The sequence below is a fragment of the Nerophis lumbriciformis genome, linkage group LG18, assembly GCF_033978685.3.
Source record: "Nerophis lumbriciformis linkage group LG18, RoL_Nlum_v2.1, whole genome shotgun sequence".
Classification (NCBI taxonomy): Eukaryota; Metazoa; Chordata; class Actinopteri; order Syngnathiformes; family Syngnathidae; genus Nerophis; species Nerophis lumbriciformis.
In genome coordinates this window covers 3,422,501-3,438,378 of record NC_084565.2, presented here as the reverse complement: position 1 = coordinate 3,438,378, position 15,878 = coordinate 3,422,501, and the positions used below count along the sequence as shown (strand labels likewise).

Sequence of the window (15,878 nt, the reverse complement as noted above, 5' to 3'; positions counted from 1 at the left end):
TAATTATTATTATTGAAGTCACAAAGTGCATCCCACTAGGAATGTCGTAGAGACATGAAACCAAAACCTCTATGTAGGTCTCACTTAGACCTACATTTCATTCCCTGACATCCTTCAGCAAAAATCAACAGGAAGTTTGCTATTCCCCCTTCAAAACAAAAGTTTTGTAAAAACAGTCACTTTTGCCTCTTTGAGCTGTAATTTGACCCCCTTAACATGCTTCAAAACTCACCAAACTGGACACACACATCAGGACTGGCAAAAATTGCGATCTAATAAAAAACCCAACTCCAAAACTCAAAATTGCGCTCTAGCGCCCCCTAGGAAGAAAACACAGATAAAACTGCTCCTAGGAAGAAAACAGACAAAACTGCCGGTAACTCCCAGTAGGAATGTCTTAGAGACATGAAACAAAAACCTCTATGTAGGTCTCACTTAGACCTACATTTCATGTATTGACAACCCCTAGCAAAAATCAACAGGAAGTTTGCAATTCCCCCTTCAAAACAACATTTTTGTAAAAACCGGTCACCTTTCTTCAAACATTATCTCCTCTGAGCGCGTTTGTCGTGTCGGCTTTAAACTAGCACAGGAGAGAGATTGAACCCTTCTAATTAAACGTTGACAAAAGAGTTTTAAGTACTGCTCCGGTTTGGATTTTATGTGCCGTCAAAGTCGGTCCCTTCCATCGCTGCTTGCAGCTTTAATTATTATTATTGAAGTCACAAAGTGCATCCCACTAGGAATGTCGTAGAGACATGAAACCAAAACCTCTATGTAGGTCTCACTTAGACCTACATTTCATTCCCTGACATCCTTCAGCAAAAATCAACAGGAAGTTTGCTATTCCCCCTTCAAAACAAAAGTTTTGTAAAAACAGTCACTTTTGCCTCTTTGAGCTGTAATTTGACACCCTTAACATGCTTCAAAACTCACCAAACTGGACACACACATCAGGACTGGCAAAAATTGCGATCTAATTAAAAACCCAACCCAAAAACTCAAAATTGCGCTCTAGTGCCCCCTAGGAAGAAAACAGACAAAACTGCTCCTAGGAAGAAAACAGACAAAACTGCCTGTAACTCCCACTAGGAATGTCGTAGAGATATGAAACAAAAACCTCTATGTAGGTCTCACTTAGACCTACATTTCATTCCCTGACATCCTTCAGCAAAAATCAACAGGAAGTTTGCTATTCCCCCTTCAAAACAAAAGTTTTGTAAAAACAGTCACTTTTGCGTTTTTGAGCTATAATTTGACCCCCTTAACATGCTTCAAAACTCACCAAACTGGACACACACATAAGGACTGGCAAAAATTGAGATCTAATAAAAAACCCAACCCCAAAACTCAAAATTGCGCTCTAGCGTCCCCTAGGAAGAAAACACAGACAAAACTGCCTGTAACTTCCAGTAGGAATGTCTGAGAGACATGAAACCAAAACCTCTATGTAGGTCTCACTTAGACGTACATTTCATTCCCTGACATCCTTCAGCAAAAATCAACAGGAAGTTTGCTATTCCCCCTTCAAAACAAAAGTTTTGTAAAAACAGTCACTTTTGCCTCTTTGAGCTGTAATTTGACCCCCTTAACATGCTTCAAAACTCACCAAACTGGACACACACTTCAGGACTGGCAAAAATTGCGATCTAATAAAAAATCCAACCCCAAAACTCAGAATTGCGCTCTAGCGCCCCCTAGGAAGAAAACACAGACAAAACTGCCTGTAACTCCCAGTAGGAATGTCGGAGAGACATGAAACAAAAACCTCTATGTAGGTCTCACTTAGACCTACATTTCATATATTGACAACTCCCAGCAAAAATCAACAGGAAGTTTGCAATTCCCCCTTCAAAACAAAAGTTTCGTAAAAACCGGTCACCTTTTTTCAAACATTATCTCCTCTGAGCGCGTTTGTCGTGTCGGCTTTAAACTAGCACAGGAGAGAGATTGAACCCTTCTAATTAAACGTTGACAAAAGAGTTTTAAGTACTGCTCCGGTTTGGATTTTATGTGCCGTCAAAGTCGGTCCCTTCCATCGCTGCTTGCAGCTTTAATTATTATTATTGAAGTCACAAAGTGCATCCCACTAGGAATGTCGTAGAGACATGAAACCAAAACCTCTATGTAGGTCTCACTTAGACCTACATTTCATTCCCTGACATCCTTCAGCAAAAATCAACAGGAAGTTTGCTATTCCCCCTTCAAAACAAAAGTTTTGTAAAAACAGTCACTTTTGCCTCTTTGAGCTGTAATTTGACCCCCTTAACATGCTTCAAAACTCACCAAACTGGACACACACTTCAGGACTGGCAAAAATTGCGATCTAATAAAAAATCCAACCCCAAAACTCAGAATTGCGCTCTAGCGCCCCCTAGGAAGAAAACACAGACAAAACTGCCTGTAACTCCCAGTAGGAATGTCGGAGAGACATGAAACAAAAACCTCTATGTAGGTCTCACTTAGACCTACATTTCATATATTGACAACTCCCAGCAAAAATCAACAGGAAGTTTGCAATTCCCCCTTCAAAACAAAAGTTTCGTAAAAACCGGTCACCTTTTTTCAAACATTATCTCCTCTGAGCGCGTTTGTCGTGTCGGCTTTAAACTAGCACAGGAGAGAGATTGAACCCTTCTAATTAAACGTTGACAAAAGAGTTTTAAGTACTGCTCCGGTTTGGATTTTATGTGCCGTCAAAGTCGGTCCCTTCCATCGCTGCTTGCAGCTTTAATTATTATTATTGAAGTCACAAAGTGCATCCCACTAGGAATGTCGTAGAGACATGAAACCAAAACCTCTATGTAGGTCTCACTTAGACCTACATTTCATTCCCTGACATCCTTCAGCAAAAATCAACAGGAAGTTTGCTATTCCCCCTTCAAAACAAAAGTTTTGTAAAAACAGTCACTTTTGCCTCTTTGAGCTGTAATTTGACCCCCTTAACATGCTTCAAAACTCACCAAACTGGACACACACATCAGGACTGGCACAAATTGCGATCTAATAAAAAACCCAACCTCAAAATTGCGCTCTAGCACCCCCGAGGAAGAAAACACAGACAAAACTGCTCCTAGGAAGAAAACAGACAAAACTGCCTGTAACTTCCAGTAGGAATGTCTTAGAGACATGAAACAAAAACCTCTATGTAGGTCTCACTTAGACCAACATTTCATTCCCTGACATCCTTCAGCAAAAATCAACAGGACGTTTGCTATTCCCCCTTCAAAACAAAAGTTTTGTAAAAACAGTCACTTTTGCCTCTTTGAGCTATAATTTGACCCCCTTAACATGCTTCAAAACTCACCAAACTGGACACACACATCAGGACTGGCGAAAATTGAGATCTAATAAAAAACCCAACCCCAAAACTCAAAATTGCGCTCTAGCGTCCCCTAGGAAGAAAACACAGACAAAACTGCCTGTAACTTCCAGTAGGAATGTCTGAGAGACATTAAACCAAAACCTCTATGTAGGTCTCACTTAGACCTACATTTCATTCCCTGACATCCTTCAGCAAAAATCAACAGGACGTTTGCTATTCCCCCTTCAAAACAAAAGTTTTGTAAAAACAGTCACTTTTGCCTCTTTGAGCTATAATTTGACCCCCTTAACATGCTTCAAAACTCACCAAACTGGACACACACATCAGGACTGGCAAAAATTGCGATCTAATTAAAAACCCAACCCAAAAACTCAAAATTGCGCTCTAGTGCCCCCTAGGAAGAAAACAGACAAAACCGCTCCTAGGAAGAAAACAGACAAAACTGCCGGTAACTTCCATTAGGAATGTCTGAGAGACATGAAACCAAAACCTCTATGTAGGTCTCACTTAGACCTACATTTCATTCCCTGACATCCTTCAGCAAAAATCAACAGGAAGTTTGCTATTCCCCCTTCAAAACAAAAGTTTTGTAAAAACAGTCACTTTTGCCTCTTTGAGCTGTAATTTGACCCCCTTAACATGCTTCAAAACTCACCAAACTGGACACACACATCAGGACTGGCAAAAATTGCGATCTAATAAAAAACCCAACCTCAAAATTGCGCTCTAGCACCCCCGAGGAAGAAAACACAGACAAAACTGCTCCTAGGAAGAAAACAGACAAAACTGCCTGTAACTTCCAGTAGGAATGTCTTAGAGACATGAAACAAAAACCTCTATGTAGGTCTCACTTAGACCTACATTTCATTCCCTGACATCCTTCAGCAAAAATCAACAGGACGTTTGCTATTCCCCCTTCAAAACAAAAGTTTTGTAAAAACAGTCACTTTTGCCTCTTTGAGCTATAATTTGACCCCCTTAACATGCTTCAAAACTCACCAAACTGGACACACACATCAGGACTGGCAAAAATTGCGATCTAATAAAAAACCCAACCCCAAAATTCAAAATTGCGCTCTAGCGTCCCCTAGGAAGAAAACACAGACAAAACTGCCTGTAACTTCCAGTAGGAATGTCTGAGAGACATGAAACCAAAACCTCTATGTAGGTCTCACTTAGACCTACATTTCATTCCCTGACATCCTTCAGCAAAAATCAACAGGAAGTTTGCTATTCCCCCTTCAAAACAAAAGTTTTGTAAAAACAGTCACTTTTGCCTCTTTGAGCTATAATTTGACCCCCTTAACATGCTTCAAAACTCACCAAACTGGGGACACACATCAGGACTGGCAAAAATTGCGATCTAATAAAAAACCCAACCCCAAAATTCAAAATTGCGCTCTAGCGTCCCCTAGGAAGAAAACACAGACAAAACTGCCTGTAACTTCCAGTAGGAATGTCTGAGAGACATGAAACCAAAACCTCTCTGTAGGTCTCACTTAGACCTACATTTCATATATTGACAACTCCCAGCAAACATCAACAGGAAGTTTGCAATTCCCCCTTCAAAACAAAAGTTTCGTAAAAACCGGTCACCTTTTTTCAAACATTATCTCCTCTGAGCGCGTTTGTCGTGTCGGCTTTAAACTAGCACAGGAGAGAGATTGAACCCTTCTAATTAAACGTTGACAAAAGAGTTTTAAGTACTGCTCCGGTTTGGATTTTATGTGCCGTCAAAGTCGGTCCCTTCCATCGCTGCTTGCAGCTTTAATTATTATTATTGAAGTCACAAAGTGCATCCCACTAGGAATGTCGTAGAGACATGAAACCAAAACCTCTATGTAGGTCTCACTTAGACCTACATTTCATTCCCTGACATCCTTCAGCAAAAATCAACAGGAAGTTTGCTATTCCCCCTTCAAAACAAAAGTTTTGTAAAAACAGTCACTTTTGCCTCTTTGAGCTGTAATTTGACCCCCTTAACATGCTTCAAAACTCACCAAACTGGACACACACATCAGGACTGGCAAAAATTGCGATCTAATAAAAAACCCAACCCCAAAGCTCAAAATTGCGCTCTAGCACCCCCTAGGAAGAAAACAGACAAAACTGTAACTCCCACTAGGAATGTCGGAGAGACATGAAACAAAAACCTCTATGTAGGTCTCACTTAGACCTACATTTCATTCCCTGACATCCTTCAGCAAAAATCAACAGGAAGTTTGCTATTCCCCCTTCAAAACAAAAGTTTTGTAAAAACAGTCACTCTTGCCTCTTTGAGCTGTAATTTGACCCCCTTAACATGCTTCAAAACTCACCAAACTGGACACACACATCAGGACTGGCAAAAATTGCGATCTAATAAAAAATCCAACCCCAAAACTCAAAATTGCGCTCTAGCGCCCCCTAGGAAGAAAACACAGACAAAACGGCTCCTAGGAAGAAAACAGACAAAACTGCCGGTAACTTCCAGTAGGAATGTCTTAGAGACATGAAACAAAAACCTCTATGTAGGTCTCACTTAGACCTACATTTCATGTATTGACAACACCCAGCAAAAATCAACAGGAAGTTTGCAATTCCCCCTTCAAAACAACATTTTTGTAAAAACCGGTCACCTTTCTTCAAACATTATCTCCTCTGAGCGCGTTTGTCGTTTCGGCTTCAAACTGGCCCAGGAGAGAGATTGAACCCTTCTGATTAAACGTTGACAAAAGACGTTTTAATTACTGCTCCGGTTTGGATTTTATGTGCCGTCAAAATCGGTCCCTTCCATCGCTGCTTGCAGCTTTAATTATTATTGAAGTCACAAAGTGCATTATTTTTTTTAACATGCCTCAAAACAGCAGCTTGGAATTTGGGACGAGCTCTCCCTGAGATAATCCTGATACCCACGACAACTATGGGAAATACTATACTTTGACTTTCACAAAGTGCGTTATTTTTAATTTTTTTTAAACATGCCTCAAAACAGCAGCTCCAAAAACAATGAAGGCACACAGCTTCAGTCCAGAGTATAGTAGAGTCATAAAGTAAACGATAACATAGTCCTCCTTTAGTAGACTGCCTGGTACACTGTATAACAGGGAATTATAAACTGGGCTCAATCTGCCCTGCTCTAACGTATTTGTATGAGTGTAACAAATGTGCTGCAAGCTAGTGGTGAGTGCTTGAAGTGGCCTACCAGTCAGCCATCCATCCATTTTATACAGCTTGTCCCTTTGGGCTGAGTCTTCAAGCGACAACTGTGTGGTACTACTTTTTTTCGCTGTTTGCTTTTCATCCATCTTCCGCTTGTATTCATGGTGTATCTCCTTATGATTCTTGAAGAGGTGGGAGATCTAATTGCTCGTATTAAAAGGAAGACGTCTCGGTTCCTCCTCGCATTACCAACTTTTTGCAGTCATTGCAAATTGCCAGTTTTTTTTATCTGTCGGACGCACTTTTAAATAATCCCAAACGGTAGACAAGGTGTCGTTAGTCAGTCACCGAGCGAGCTGGCTTGTTAGCCACGGCTACAGCACCGGCAACAATACACTCTTCTTGTTGTTATGCTGCGCTCGTGGCGGTTTGATGAGGTCATCAAGCGTCGCCAGTAAACCTCTCATTCATTACTTTTTGAAACCGATACCGATAATTTCCGATATTACATTTTAAAGCATTTATCGGCCTGCCGATATTATCGGCCGATAAATATACAAACCCCGTTTCCATATGAGTTGGGAAATTGTGTTAGATGTAAATATAAACGGAATACAATGATTTGCAAATCCTTTTCAACCCATATTCAGTTGAATATGCTACAAAGACAACATATTTGATGTTCAAACTGATAAACATTTTGCAAATAATCATTAACTTTAGAATTTGATGCCAGCAACACGTGCCAAAGAAGTTGGGAAAGGTGGCAATAAATACTGATAAAGTTGAGGAATGCTCATCAAACACTTATTTGGAACATCCCACAGGTGTGCAGGCTAATTGGGAACAGGTGGGTGCCATGATTGGGTATAAAAGTAGATTCCATGAAATGCTCAGTCATTCACAAACAAGGATGGGGCGAGGGTCACCACTTTGTCAACAAATGCGTGAGCAAATTGTTGAACAGTTTAAGAAAAACCTTTCTCAACCAGCTATTGCAAGGAATTTAGGGATTTCACCATCTACGCTCCGTAATATCATCAAAGGGTTCAGAGAATCTGGAGAAATCACTGCACGTAAGCAGCTAAGCCCGTGACCTTCTATCCCTTAGGCTGTACTGCATCAACAAGCGACATCAGTGTGTAAAGGATATCACCACATGGGCTCAGGAACACTTCAGAAACCCACTGTCAGTAACTACAGTTGGTCTCTACATCTGTAAGTGCAAATTAAAACTCTCCTATGCAAGGCAAAAAACGTTTATCAACAACACCCAGAAACGCTTCGCTGGGCTTGAGCTCATCTAAGATGGACTGATACAAAGTGGAAAAGTGTTCTGTGGTCTGACAAGTCCACATTTCAAATTGTTTTTGGAAACTGTGGACGTCGTGTCCTCCGGACCAAAGAGGAAAAGAACCATCCGGATTGTTATAGGCGCAAAGTGTAAAAGGCAGCATGTGTGATGGTATGGGGGTGTATTAGTGGCCAAGACATGGGTAACTTACACATCTGTGAAGGCACCATTAATGCTGAAAGGTACATACAGGTTTTGGAGCAACATATGTTGCCATCCAAGCAACGTTACCATGGACGCCCCTGCTTATTTCAGCAAGACAATGCCAAGCCACGCGTTACATCAACGTGGCTTCATAGTAAAAGAGTGCGGGTACTAGACTGGCCTGCCTGTAATCCAGACATTGAAAATGTGTGGCGCATTATGAAGCCTAAAATAGCACAACGGAGACCCCCGGACTGTTGAACATCTTAAGCTGTACATCAAGCAAGAATGGGAAAGAATTCCACCCGAGAAGCTTCAAAAATGTGTCTCCTCAGTTCCCAAACCTTTACTGAGTGTTTTTAAAAGGAAAGACCATGTAACACAGTGGTGAACATGCCCTTTCCCAACTTCTTTGTCACGTGTTGCAGCCATGAAATTCTAAGTTAATTATTTGCAAAAAAAAAAATACAGTTTATGAGTTTGAACATCAAATATGTTGTCTTTGTAGCGCATTCAACTGAATATGGGTTGAAAAGGATTTGCAAATTATTGTATTCCGTTTATATTTACATCTAACACAATTTCCCAACTCATATGGAAACGGGGTGTGTACATACATACATACTAGAGATGCGCGGTTTGCGGACACAACCGCGGAGTCCGCGGATTATCCGCGGATCGGGCGGATGAAATTAAAAAAACTAAGATTTTATCCGCTCGCGGGTCGGGTCGGGCGGATTAATTTTTTTTTTTTTTTTTGCGGGTGGCAGTTAAACCAATTCGGTACATAGTTAAATGTTGTTACCCACATACGAAAAACGAGCAGGCACCTGCTGCATATGCCACAACAGAAGAAAAAAAAAGAAAAGAGATGGACACTTTTACGGAGCGGAGAAGGGCCCTTCCCCCGAGAGGGCCCCACCGGGAGCCGTAGCTGAGGCGATCCGCGAGAAGGGCCCGACGCACGTCCAGGGTCACTACCGCGCCCACCGCACCGACACCCCGCCTCGTCCGCTTTCGCCGCGGCCGGCGTCACGCGCAGCAGGTAAGCAGCTTACCTGCCCGCCACCCCCGTGGCCGGGGGCTCGTAACATGGGTCACTCCGCGCGCTCCGCCCGCGCAGCTTACCTGCTTGCCACCCCTGTTGCCGGGGGCGCGTAACAGGGGTCACTCCGCGCGTAGTGCGCTCATGAAAGGGGTGGGGCTCACCCTGGTTGATATAGAGAGCAGGACGGTGGCCATGGAAGTTGGAACCCGCTAAGGAGTGTGTAACAACCCACCTGCCGAATCAACTAGCCCTGAAAATGGATGGCGCTGGAGCGTGGGCCCATATCTGGCCGTCGCCGGCAGCGAGACGCGCTTGGAGGTGCGCTCAGCGCGGCTCCCATATGATTGCGCACTGGTGTGCGTCTGGGTCGTGACAGCGTGGCACGCGAATGTCTGTGCTGCATTGGATCGGTCTCCTTTCTTTAACAGGCAAAAGCTTTATAACCTCACCATACCTGCCAACTTTTAAATCAGAAAAACCTAGTAGCCAGGGTCCAAGGGCCGCAGGCCCCGGTAGGTCCAGGACAAAGTCCTGGTGGAGGGTTCAGGGCTTCGCCCCCCGACGCAAAATGACTATTATCATTCAGACAGGTTAAAATGTTGCTAAAACCATCACTTTTCTATCAGTCACAGTGACTTTTCAAAACAGAAATATTACAGCAAAAATCATATGGGTTGATTGACATGTTTATTCTGTAAGCTAACTTCAATAGTTTGAAATTATTTTGACAGTTAATGCCAGTTATCCTGTCAACCTTTCACAAGACTTCAATTTGTTCATTGAAAGTATAAATAGTATAAACACTTTTTACAGTATGTCGTGCTGTGAAATACAGCCGACAGGATTGCGCATGCATGGTGCAGGAGAACAAAGGACTTCTTTCATTTAAGGTTTGTGATAAACCATCAAACTCATTCGTTAAAAGGACTCTATAGTAATATAAAGCAAATTTTTCTGGACATTATCATGCAAGAAAAGTTTATTTTTGGGACCGCGATCACCGCGTAATGATTTTTAAAGGTTGCATTACATTATTAACTGTCCCATGTGATCAGCCAGTGCGATTGGAAGTCCATGCTCAATTATTGCCTCCATAAATAAAACTTCGGCATTTATCACATCCAAAGAATCTGTTTGGGCGACGAAAAACGTTGAAAGTTTTCCACTTGTATCGCTAGCAACGGCATTAGACTTGTGTTTTTTTGTCCCAACGTGGTCTTTTACATCGCTAATTCCTCCGTGTCCGATCGAAAAATCTTGTCTGCACAAGGTGCAATTCGCGTAGTTTTCACCCTTTTTTTAATTTTTTTTATTAATATTAGATATATAACAACGGGTGGATGGCGGGCGGATGCAGTTCTGATCAAACGTTACATCGGGTGGATGGCGGATGGTTGACGACTTTCTGACGCGGTTGCGGATGAAATAATTGCCTATCCGCGCATCTCTAATACATACATACATATATATATATATATATATACATATATATAATATATTCATAGCTTATATCTCTAAATCACATTCAGGTCTAAGTGTTGGATAAATATATTATATTTATATTAAAAAATTACTTATTTGTAACATTTTTATGACTGAGTACCCTCCGGGTCCCTGGGGACCAAACTTGAGGGGAACACTTAACGTAAAAAAAGATGTTATTAATATGAAAAAGGCCCCCGCATGCTTTGGTTTGTCAGTAGAAAGAGTTTGGTGTGCGGTCAGCACAGCCGCTCTCTCGCTTGTGTCAATGAAACAAAAAAAAAACAAAAAAAAAAAAAAAGAAGAAGAAAAAGTGGGAGTGGAGAAGGCCGACAGGGAAGGAAAAAAATGAAGTCTCTCCGTGACCCGGAAATAATTGCTCGCAACTAATGAGGAATGTGGTCCGTGTGGAGGGCGTGGAGTTGTTTATGCACTATCTCAGGCGGCGGCAGCAGCATGGTCGGGGGGAGGGGGAGGTTTCTTTGGAAAGACTTTGGCTACAAGCCTGTCCAAACAACACACACACACACACACACACACACACATAGTGAGAAAGTGCCGACTGTGCATGTTTGCCAACATAACCGCGACGAGTCAACGACTTCTCCTGGCGTGACGTAGCGTTTAGTGCTCGCAACGCCGTTTTTCGCAGGCCGTGGAAACCCAATCTGTCATGTTCTGGGCTTTTCAAGCCTTTTAAAAGGATTGCAACCCCCTCTAAAAGAATTCTCACATGTGCGGTACCCAAAAGTCAGGACTTTATTCGTGAGTAGGGGAACATACACACATTAGGTACAGCTTTACTTAGCTTTAGTCAATACATGCTTGGTGCAGTCAGCTTTAGTGTAAATGTTATCATGTAAATAAAACGAGCACAATAATTATTTTTTAATCTTAAAAAAAAAAAAAAAGTACACTACCCGTCTGCCCTGGCTTGTAAGGACACAGCGCTACCTCGGGATTCCAGCTTACAGTTTTTTTCTGAATACGAGCCGTCTCTCGGTTAATTCGAGTGAACCCCCAAAAAAAGAAAAGAAAAAAAAAAAAAAAAAAAAGGATACTTTAGTAATAATAATAATAATAAAATTTTAAAAAGGATTCAAGTGTTATTGTATTTTTTTTTTTTAAAGAATACTATAGTGATAACAATATTAATAATAATAAAAGAGGATACTGTGGTAATAATAATAAAAATACAAATACATTTAAAAAGATACTGTAGTAATAAAAACAATAAAAAAAGGATACTGTAGTAATAATACAAAAAAAGAATACTGTAGTAATAATTAAAAAAAAGAATACTGTAGTAATAATAAAAAAAATTAAAATTAAAAAAAAGGATACTATAGTAATAATAAAAATAAAAAAAAATAAAAGATTCTGTAGTGTTATTTTTTTTAAAGAATACTATAGTGTTAACAATATTAATAATAAAAAAAAAGGAAACTGGTAGTAATAATAAAAATACAAATACATTTAAAAAAAGGATACTGTAGTAATAAAAATAAAATAAAAAAAAGAATACTGCAGTAATACTTTAAAAAAAAAGGATACTGTAGTAATAAAAAATAAAATAGAAAAAGATACTGTAGTAATATTTAAAAAAAAAGGATACTGTAGTAATAAAAAAATAAAATAAAGGATACTGTAGTAATATGTTTTTTAAAGGATACTGTAGTAATAATTAAAACTTAAAAAAAAAAAAAGGATACTATAGTAATTTTAAAAAAAAGGTTACTATAGTAATAATAAAAATAAAACATTTAAAAAAAGGATTCTGTAGTGTTAATAATTTTTTTTGTTTTAAAGAACACTATAGTGATAACAATAATAATAATAAAGGATACTGTGGTAGTAACAATAAAAATACAAATACATTTAAAAAAAGGATACTGTAGTAATATATTTTTTTAAAGAATACTATAGTGATAACAATATTAATAATAATAAAAGAGGATACTGTGGTAATAATAATAAAAATACAAATACATTTAAAAAAAGGATACTGTAGTAAGTATAAAAAAAAGAATACTGCAGTAATAATCTAAAAAAATAAAAAATAAAAAAAAAGGATACTATAGTAATAATAAAAATAAAAAAATTTAAAAAAGGATTCTGTAGTGTTATTTTTTTTTAAAGAATAATAAAAAAGGATACTGTGGTAGTAATAATAAAAATACAAATACATTTAAAAAAAGGATACTGTAGTAATAAAAAAAAAAAAAAAAAGAAGACTGTAGTAATACTTTAAAAAAAAAAGGATACTGTAGTAATACAAAATAAAATAAAGAAAGGTTACTGCAGTAATATTTTTTTAAAGGATACTGTAGTAATAATAATTAAAACTTTTTAAAAAAAAAAAAGGATACTATAGTAATTTAAAAAAGGATACTATAGTAATAATATAAATAAAACATTTAAAAAAAGGATTCTGTAGTGTTAATTTTTTTTTTAAAAGAACACTATAGTGATAACAATATTAATACCGGTAATAATAATAAAGGATACTGTGGTAGTAACAATAAAAATACAAATACATTTAAAAAAAGGATACTGTAGTAATGAAAAAAATTAATTAAAAAAAGAATACTGTCGTAATACTTAAAAAAAAGGATACTGTAGTAATAAAATAATACATAAAAAGGATACTGTATTAATATATATATATTTTTTTTTAAAGGATACTGTAGTAATAACTAAAACTTTCTTTTAAAGGATACTATAGTATTTTAAAAAAAAAAGATACTGTAGTAATAATAAAAAATAAAATTAAAAAAAAGAATACTGTGGTAGTAATAATAAAAAAAAGAAACAAAAAAGGATACTGTAGTCGACTTGACTGAAGCAGAATGAGTGGTTAACGCCAGCCAAAGACATAAAAAATATATCTAAACATTTATCCATGAAAATATGGAAAAGCTGCTGATGTTGTGTTTGACTGAGTTTTGGGAAGCAGCTGGAAGGACAAACGGTCGTAAAAAGTCCACTCGCCAATGTAAATAAGGCAGAGTATTATTATATTCATATAACTACATTTATATTGTGTTGTTTTTCATACAACATTTCTTATGTAAAAGATAGTTTCCTATTTTAAAAGGTGTACGTGTTAGAACTGTGATGTTTTGGACGGGCCCAGCAGCGATTACATCCAGTTTTAGGTCATTTGAGCGGGCGACGCCGCCTTTCGAATGCGCCGCAAAACCAAATAAACTGGAATCTGGAGGTACCTGGTCAGCCAGAGCATAAGAAGATGGAGCAGGAGGGATCAACTTAGCGAGTATATGTATTAAGTCTATGAAATCAGACCAGTCTAGAACCTCCGCTGACAAATCTAGTGGAGATTCTTCTGTACTTCTATTGACTGCAAAATAATCCAATTATAATAATAATAATAACATTCATCTCATTATATGAAACAAAACTTCACTATTTATGTTGTTTATTTACGGAGTATATTGTGGATACATTAACAACAGGAAGTGAAAACAAAAGTGTTAGTAGAATTCGGACATGTTGAAAAGAAAAAAACTGGAAATTGTATGCATGTTCGGAACAAACTAAGCATAACCATGGGGCCAGAGAAAGTTGCGAGTGCCAAACGTTTGATAAAGAAGGTGAGAAACACGAAGTGAATTCAAAGAAGAACATGGTTTCCTGCATGGACAACGATAGTTATTCTATATAGTATGTGTTTTGAGTTCATGTTTTTGGTTTATTGCCTTTTTAAATGGGAAATATTGCGTTAGTTTTCCTGTCTGACCTTCTACAACGCAGAGAGAGAGAGAGAGATAAAAATAGACTATTCTAAGAAATGAAGTAATAGCTTTCACTTCTGACACCATAGCAATCTTCAAGTCATGATACTGATATCTTACATACTTTATTATTATTTTGTAGTGAGACACGTTGGACAAGCCAGAGAAGAAGAGGAAGAAAACAAAAACAAAAAAACTATTTATTATCAAACCAATGGACTTATGCTGTCTTTAAGTTGAAGTGGAGTGGCAAGTGACACCTAGTTATCGCAATAACTCATCCTTAATCTCGTTATATGCAAATATAATGACAATAAAGTCCATTCTATTCTATAACTCATCAAGCTAGGCTCATGACGCAGTTGAATGATGCGGACACGCTTGTTACCGGACACTTTCTAATAGAGAGACTTTGTACGTGTAAGTAATATGAAACTATAATTATTTGACACTTGTTTATATTGACAAATGTGCTGTTTTACACTGCAATATTATGCAATTAAGTTGAATGATGCGGACACGTTTGTTACTGGATACTTTCTAATACTGCCTTGGAGACTTTGTATGTGTAAGTAATATGCAACTATATTTATGTTATACTTGTTTATATTGACAAGTGTGATGTTTTACACTGCAATATTGATCAATTACGTTGAATGATGCGGACACGTTTGTTACCGGACACTTTCTAATACTGCCTTGGAGACTTTGTATGTGTAAGTAATATGCAACTATAATCATGTGATACTTGTTTATATTGACACATTTGATGTTTTACACTGCAATGTTGATCAATTACGTTGAATGGTGCGGACACGTTTGTTACTGGATATGTTCTAACACTGCCTTGGAGACTTTCGTATGTGTAAGTAATGTGGTGTCTGCCAAACATCAATTTGATGATGTCGTGTCTGCCAAACATCAAGTTGATGATGCCGTGTGTGCCAAACATCAAGCTGATGTGAGTTTCACTGGGGTGAGTTTTTCCTTGCCCTTATGTGGGCTTTGTACCGAGGAATGTCGTTGTGGCTTGTGCAGCCCTTTGAGACACTTGTGATTTAGGGCTATATAAATAAACATTGAGTGAGAAACATTGAGAATGATGTCGTGTCTGCCGAACATCAAGTTGATGTCGTGTCTGCCAAAAATCAAGTTGATGATGTGTGTGCCAAACATCAAGTTGATGATGTGGTGTCTGCCAAACATCAAGTTGATTATGTGGTGTCTGCCAAACATCAAGTTGATGATGTCGTGTCTGCCAAAAATCAAGTTGATGATGTTGTGTGTCCCAAACATCAATTTGATTGTCGTGTCTGCCAAACATCAAGTTGATGATGTCGTGTCTGCCAAACATCAAGTTGATGTCGTGTCTGCCAAACATCAATTTGATTATGTCGTGTCTGCCAAACATCAAGTTGATGATGTCGTGTCTGCCAAACATCAAGTTGATGATGTCGTGTCTGCCAAACATCAATTTGATTGTCGTGTCTGCCAAACATCAAGTTGATGATGTCGTGTCTGCCAAATATCAAGTTGATGATGTCGTGTCTGCCAAACATCAAGTTAATGATGTCGTGTCTGCCAAACATCAAGTTGATATCGTGTCTGCCAAAAATCAAGTTGATGATG

The 15,878-nt window shown here is 38.4% G+C and overlaps 1 protein-coding gene across 3 annotated transcripts in view; it reads right to left on the bottom strand.

Moving 5' to 3' along the window:
- Positions 1-15,878, bottom strand: part of farp2 (FERM, RhoGEF and pleckstrin domain protein 2) — a 179,691-nt gene that overhangs the window by 44,621 nt on the left and 119,192 nt on the right. The gene's annotated exons all lie outside the window — the stretch shown is intronic.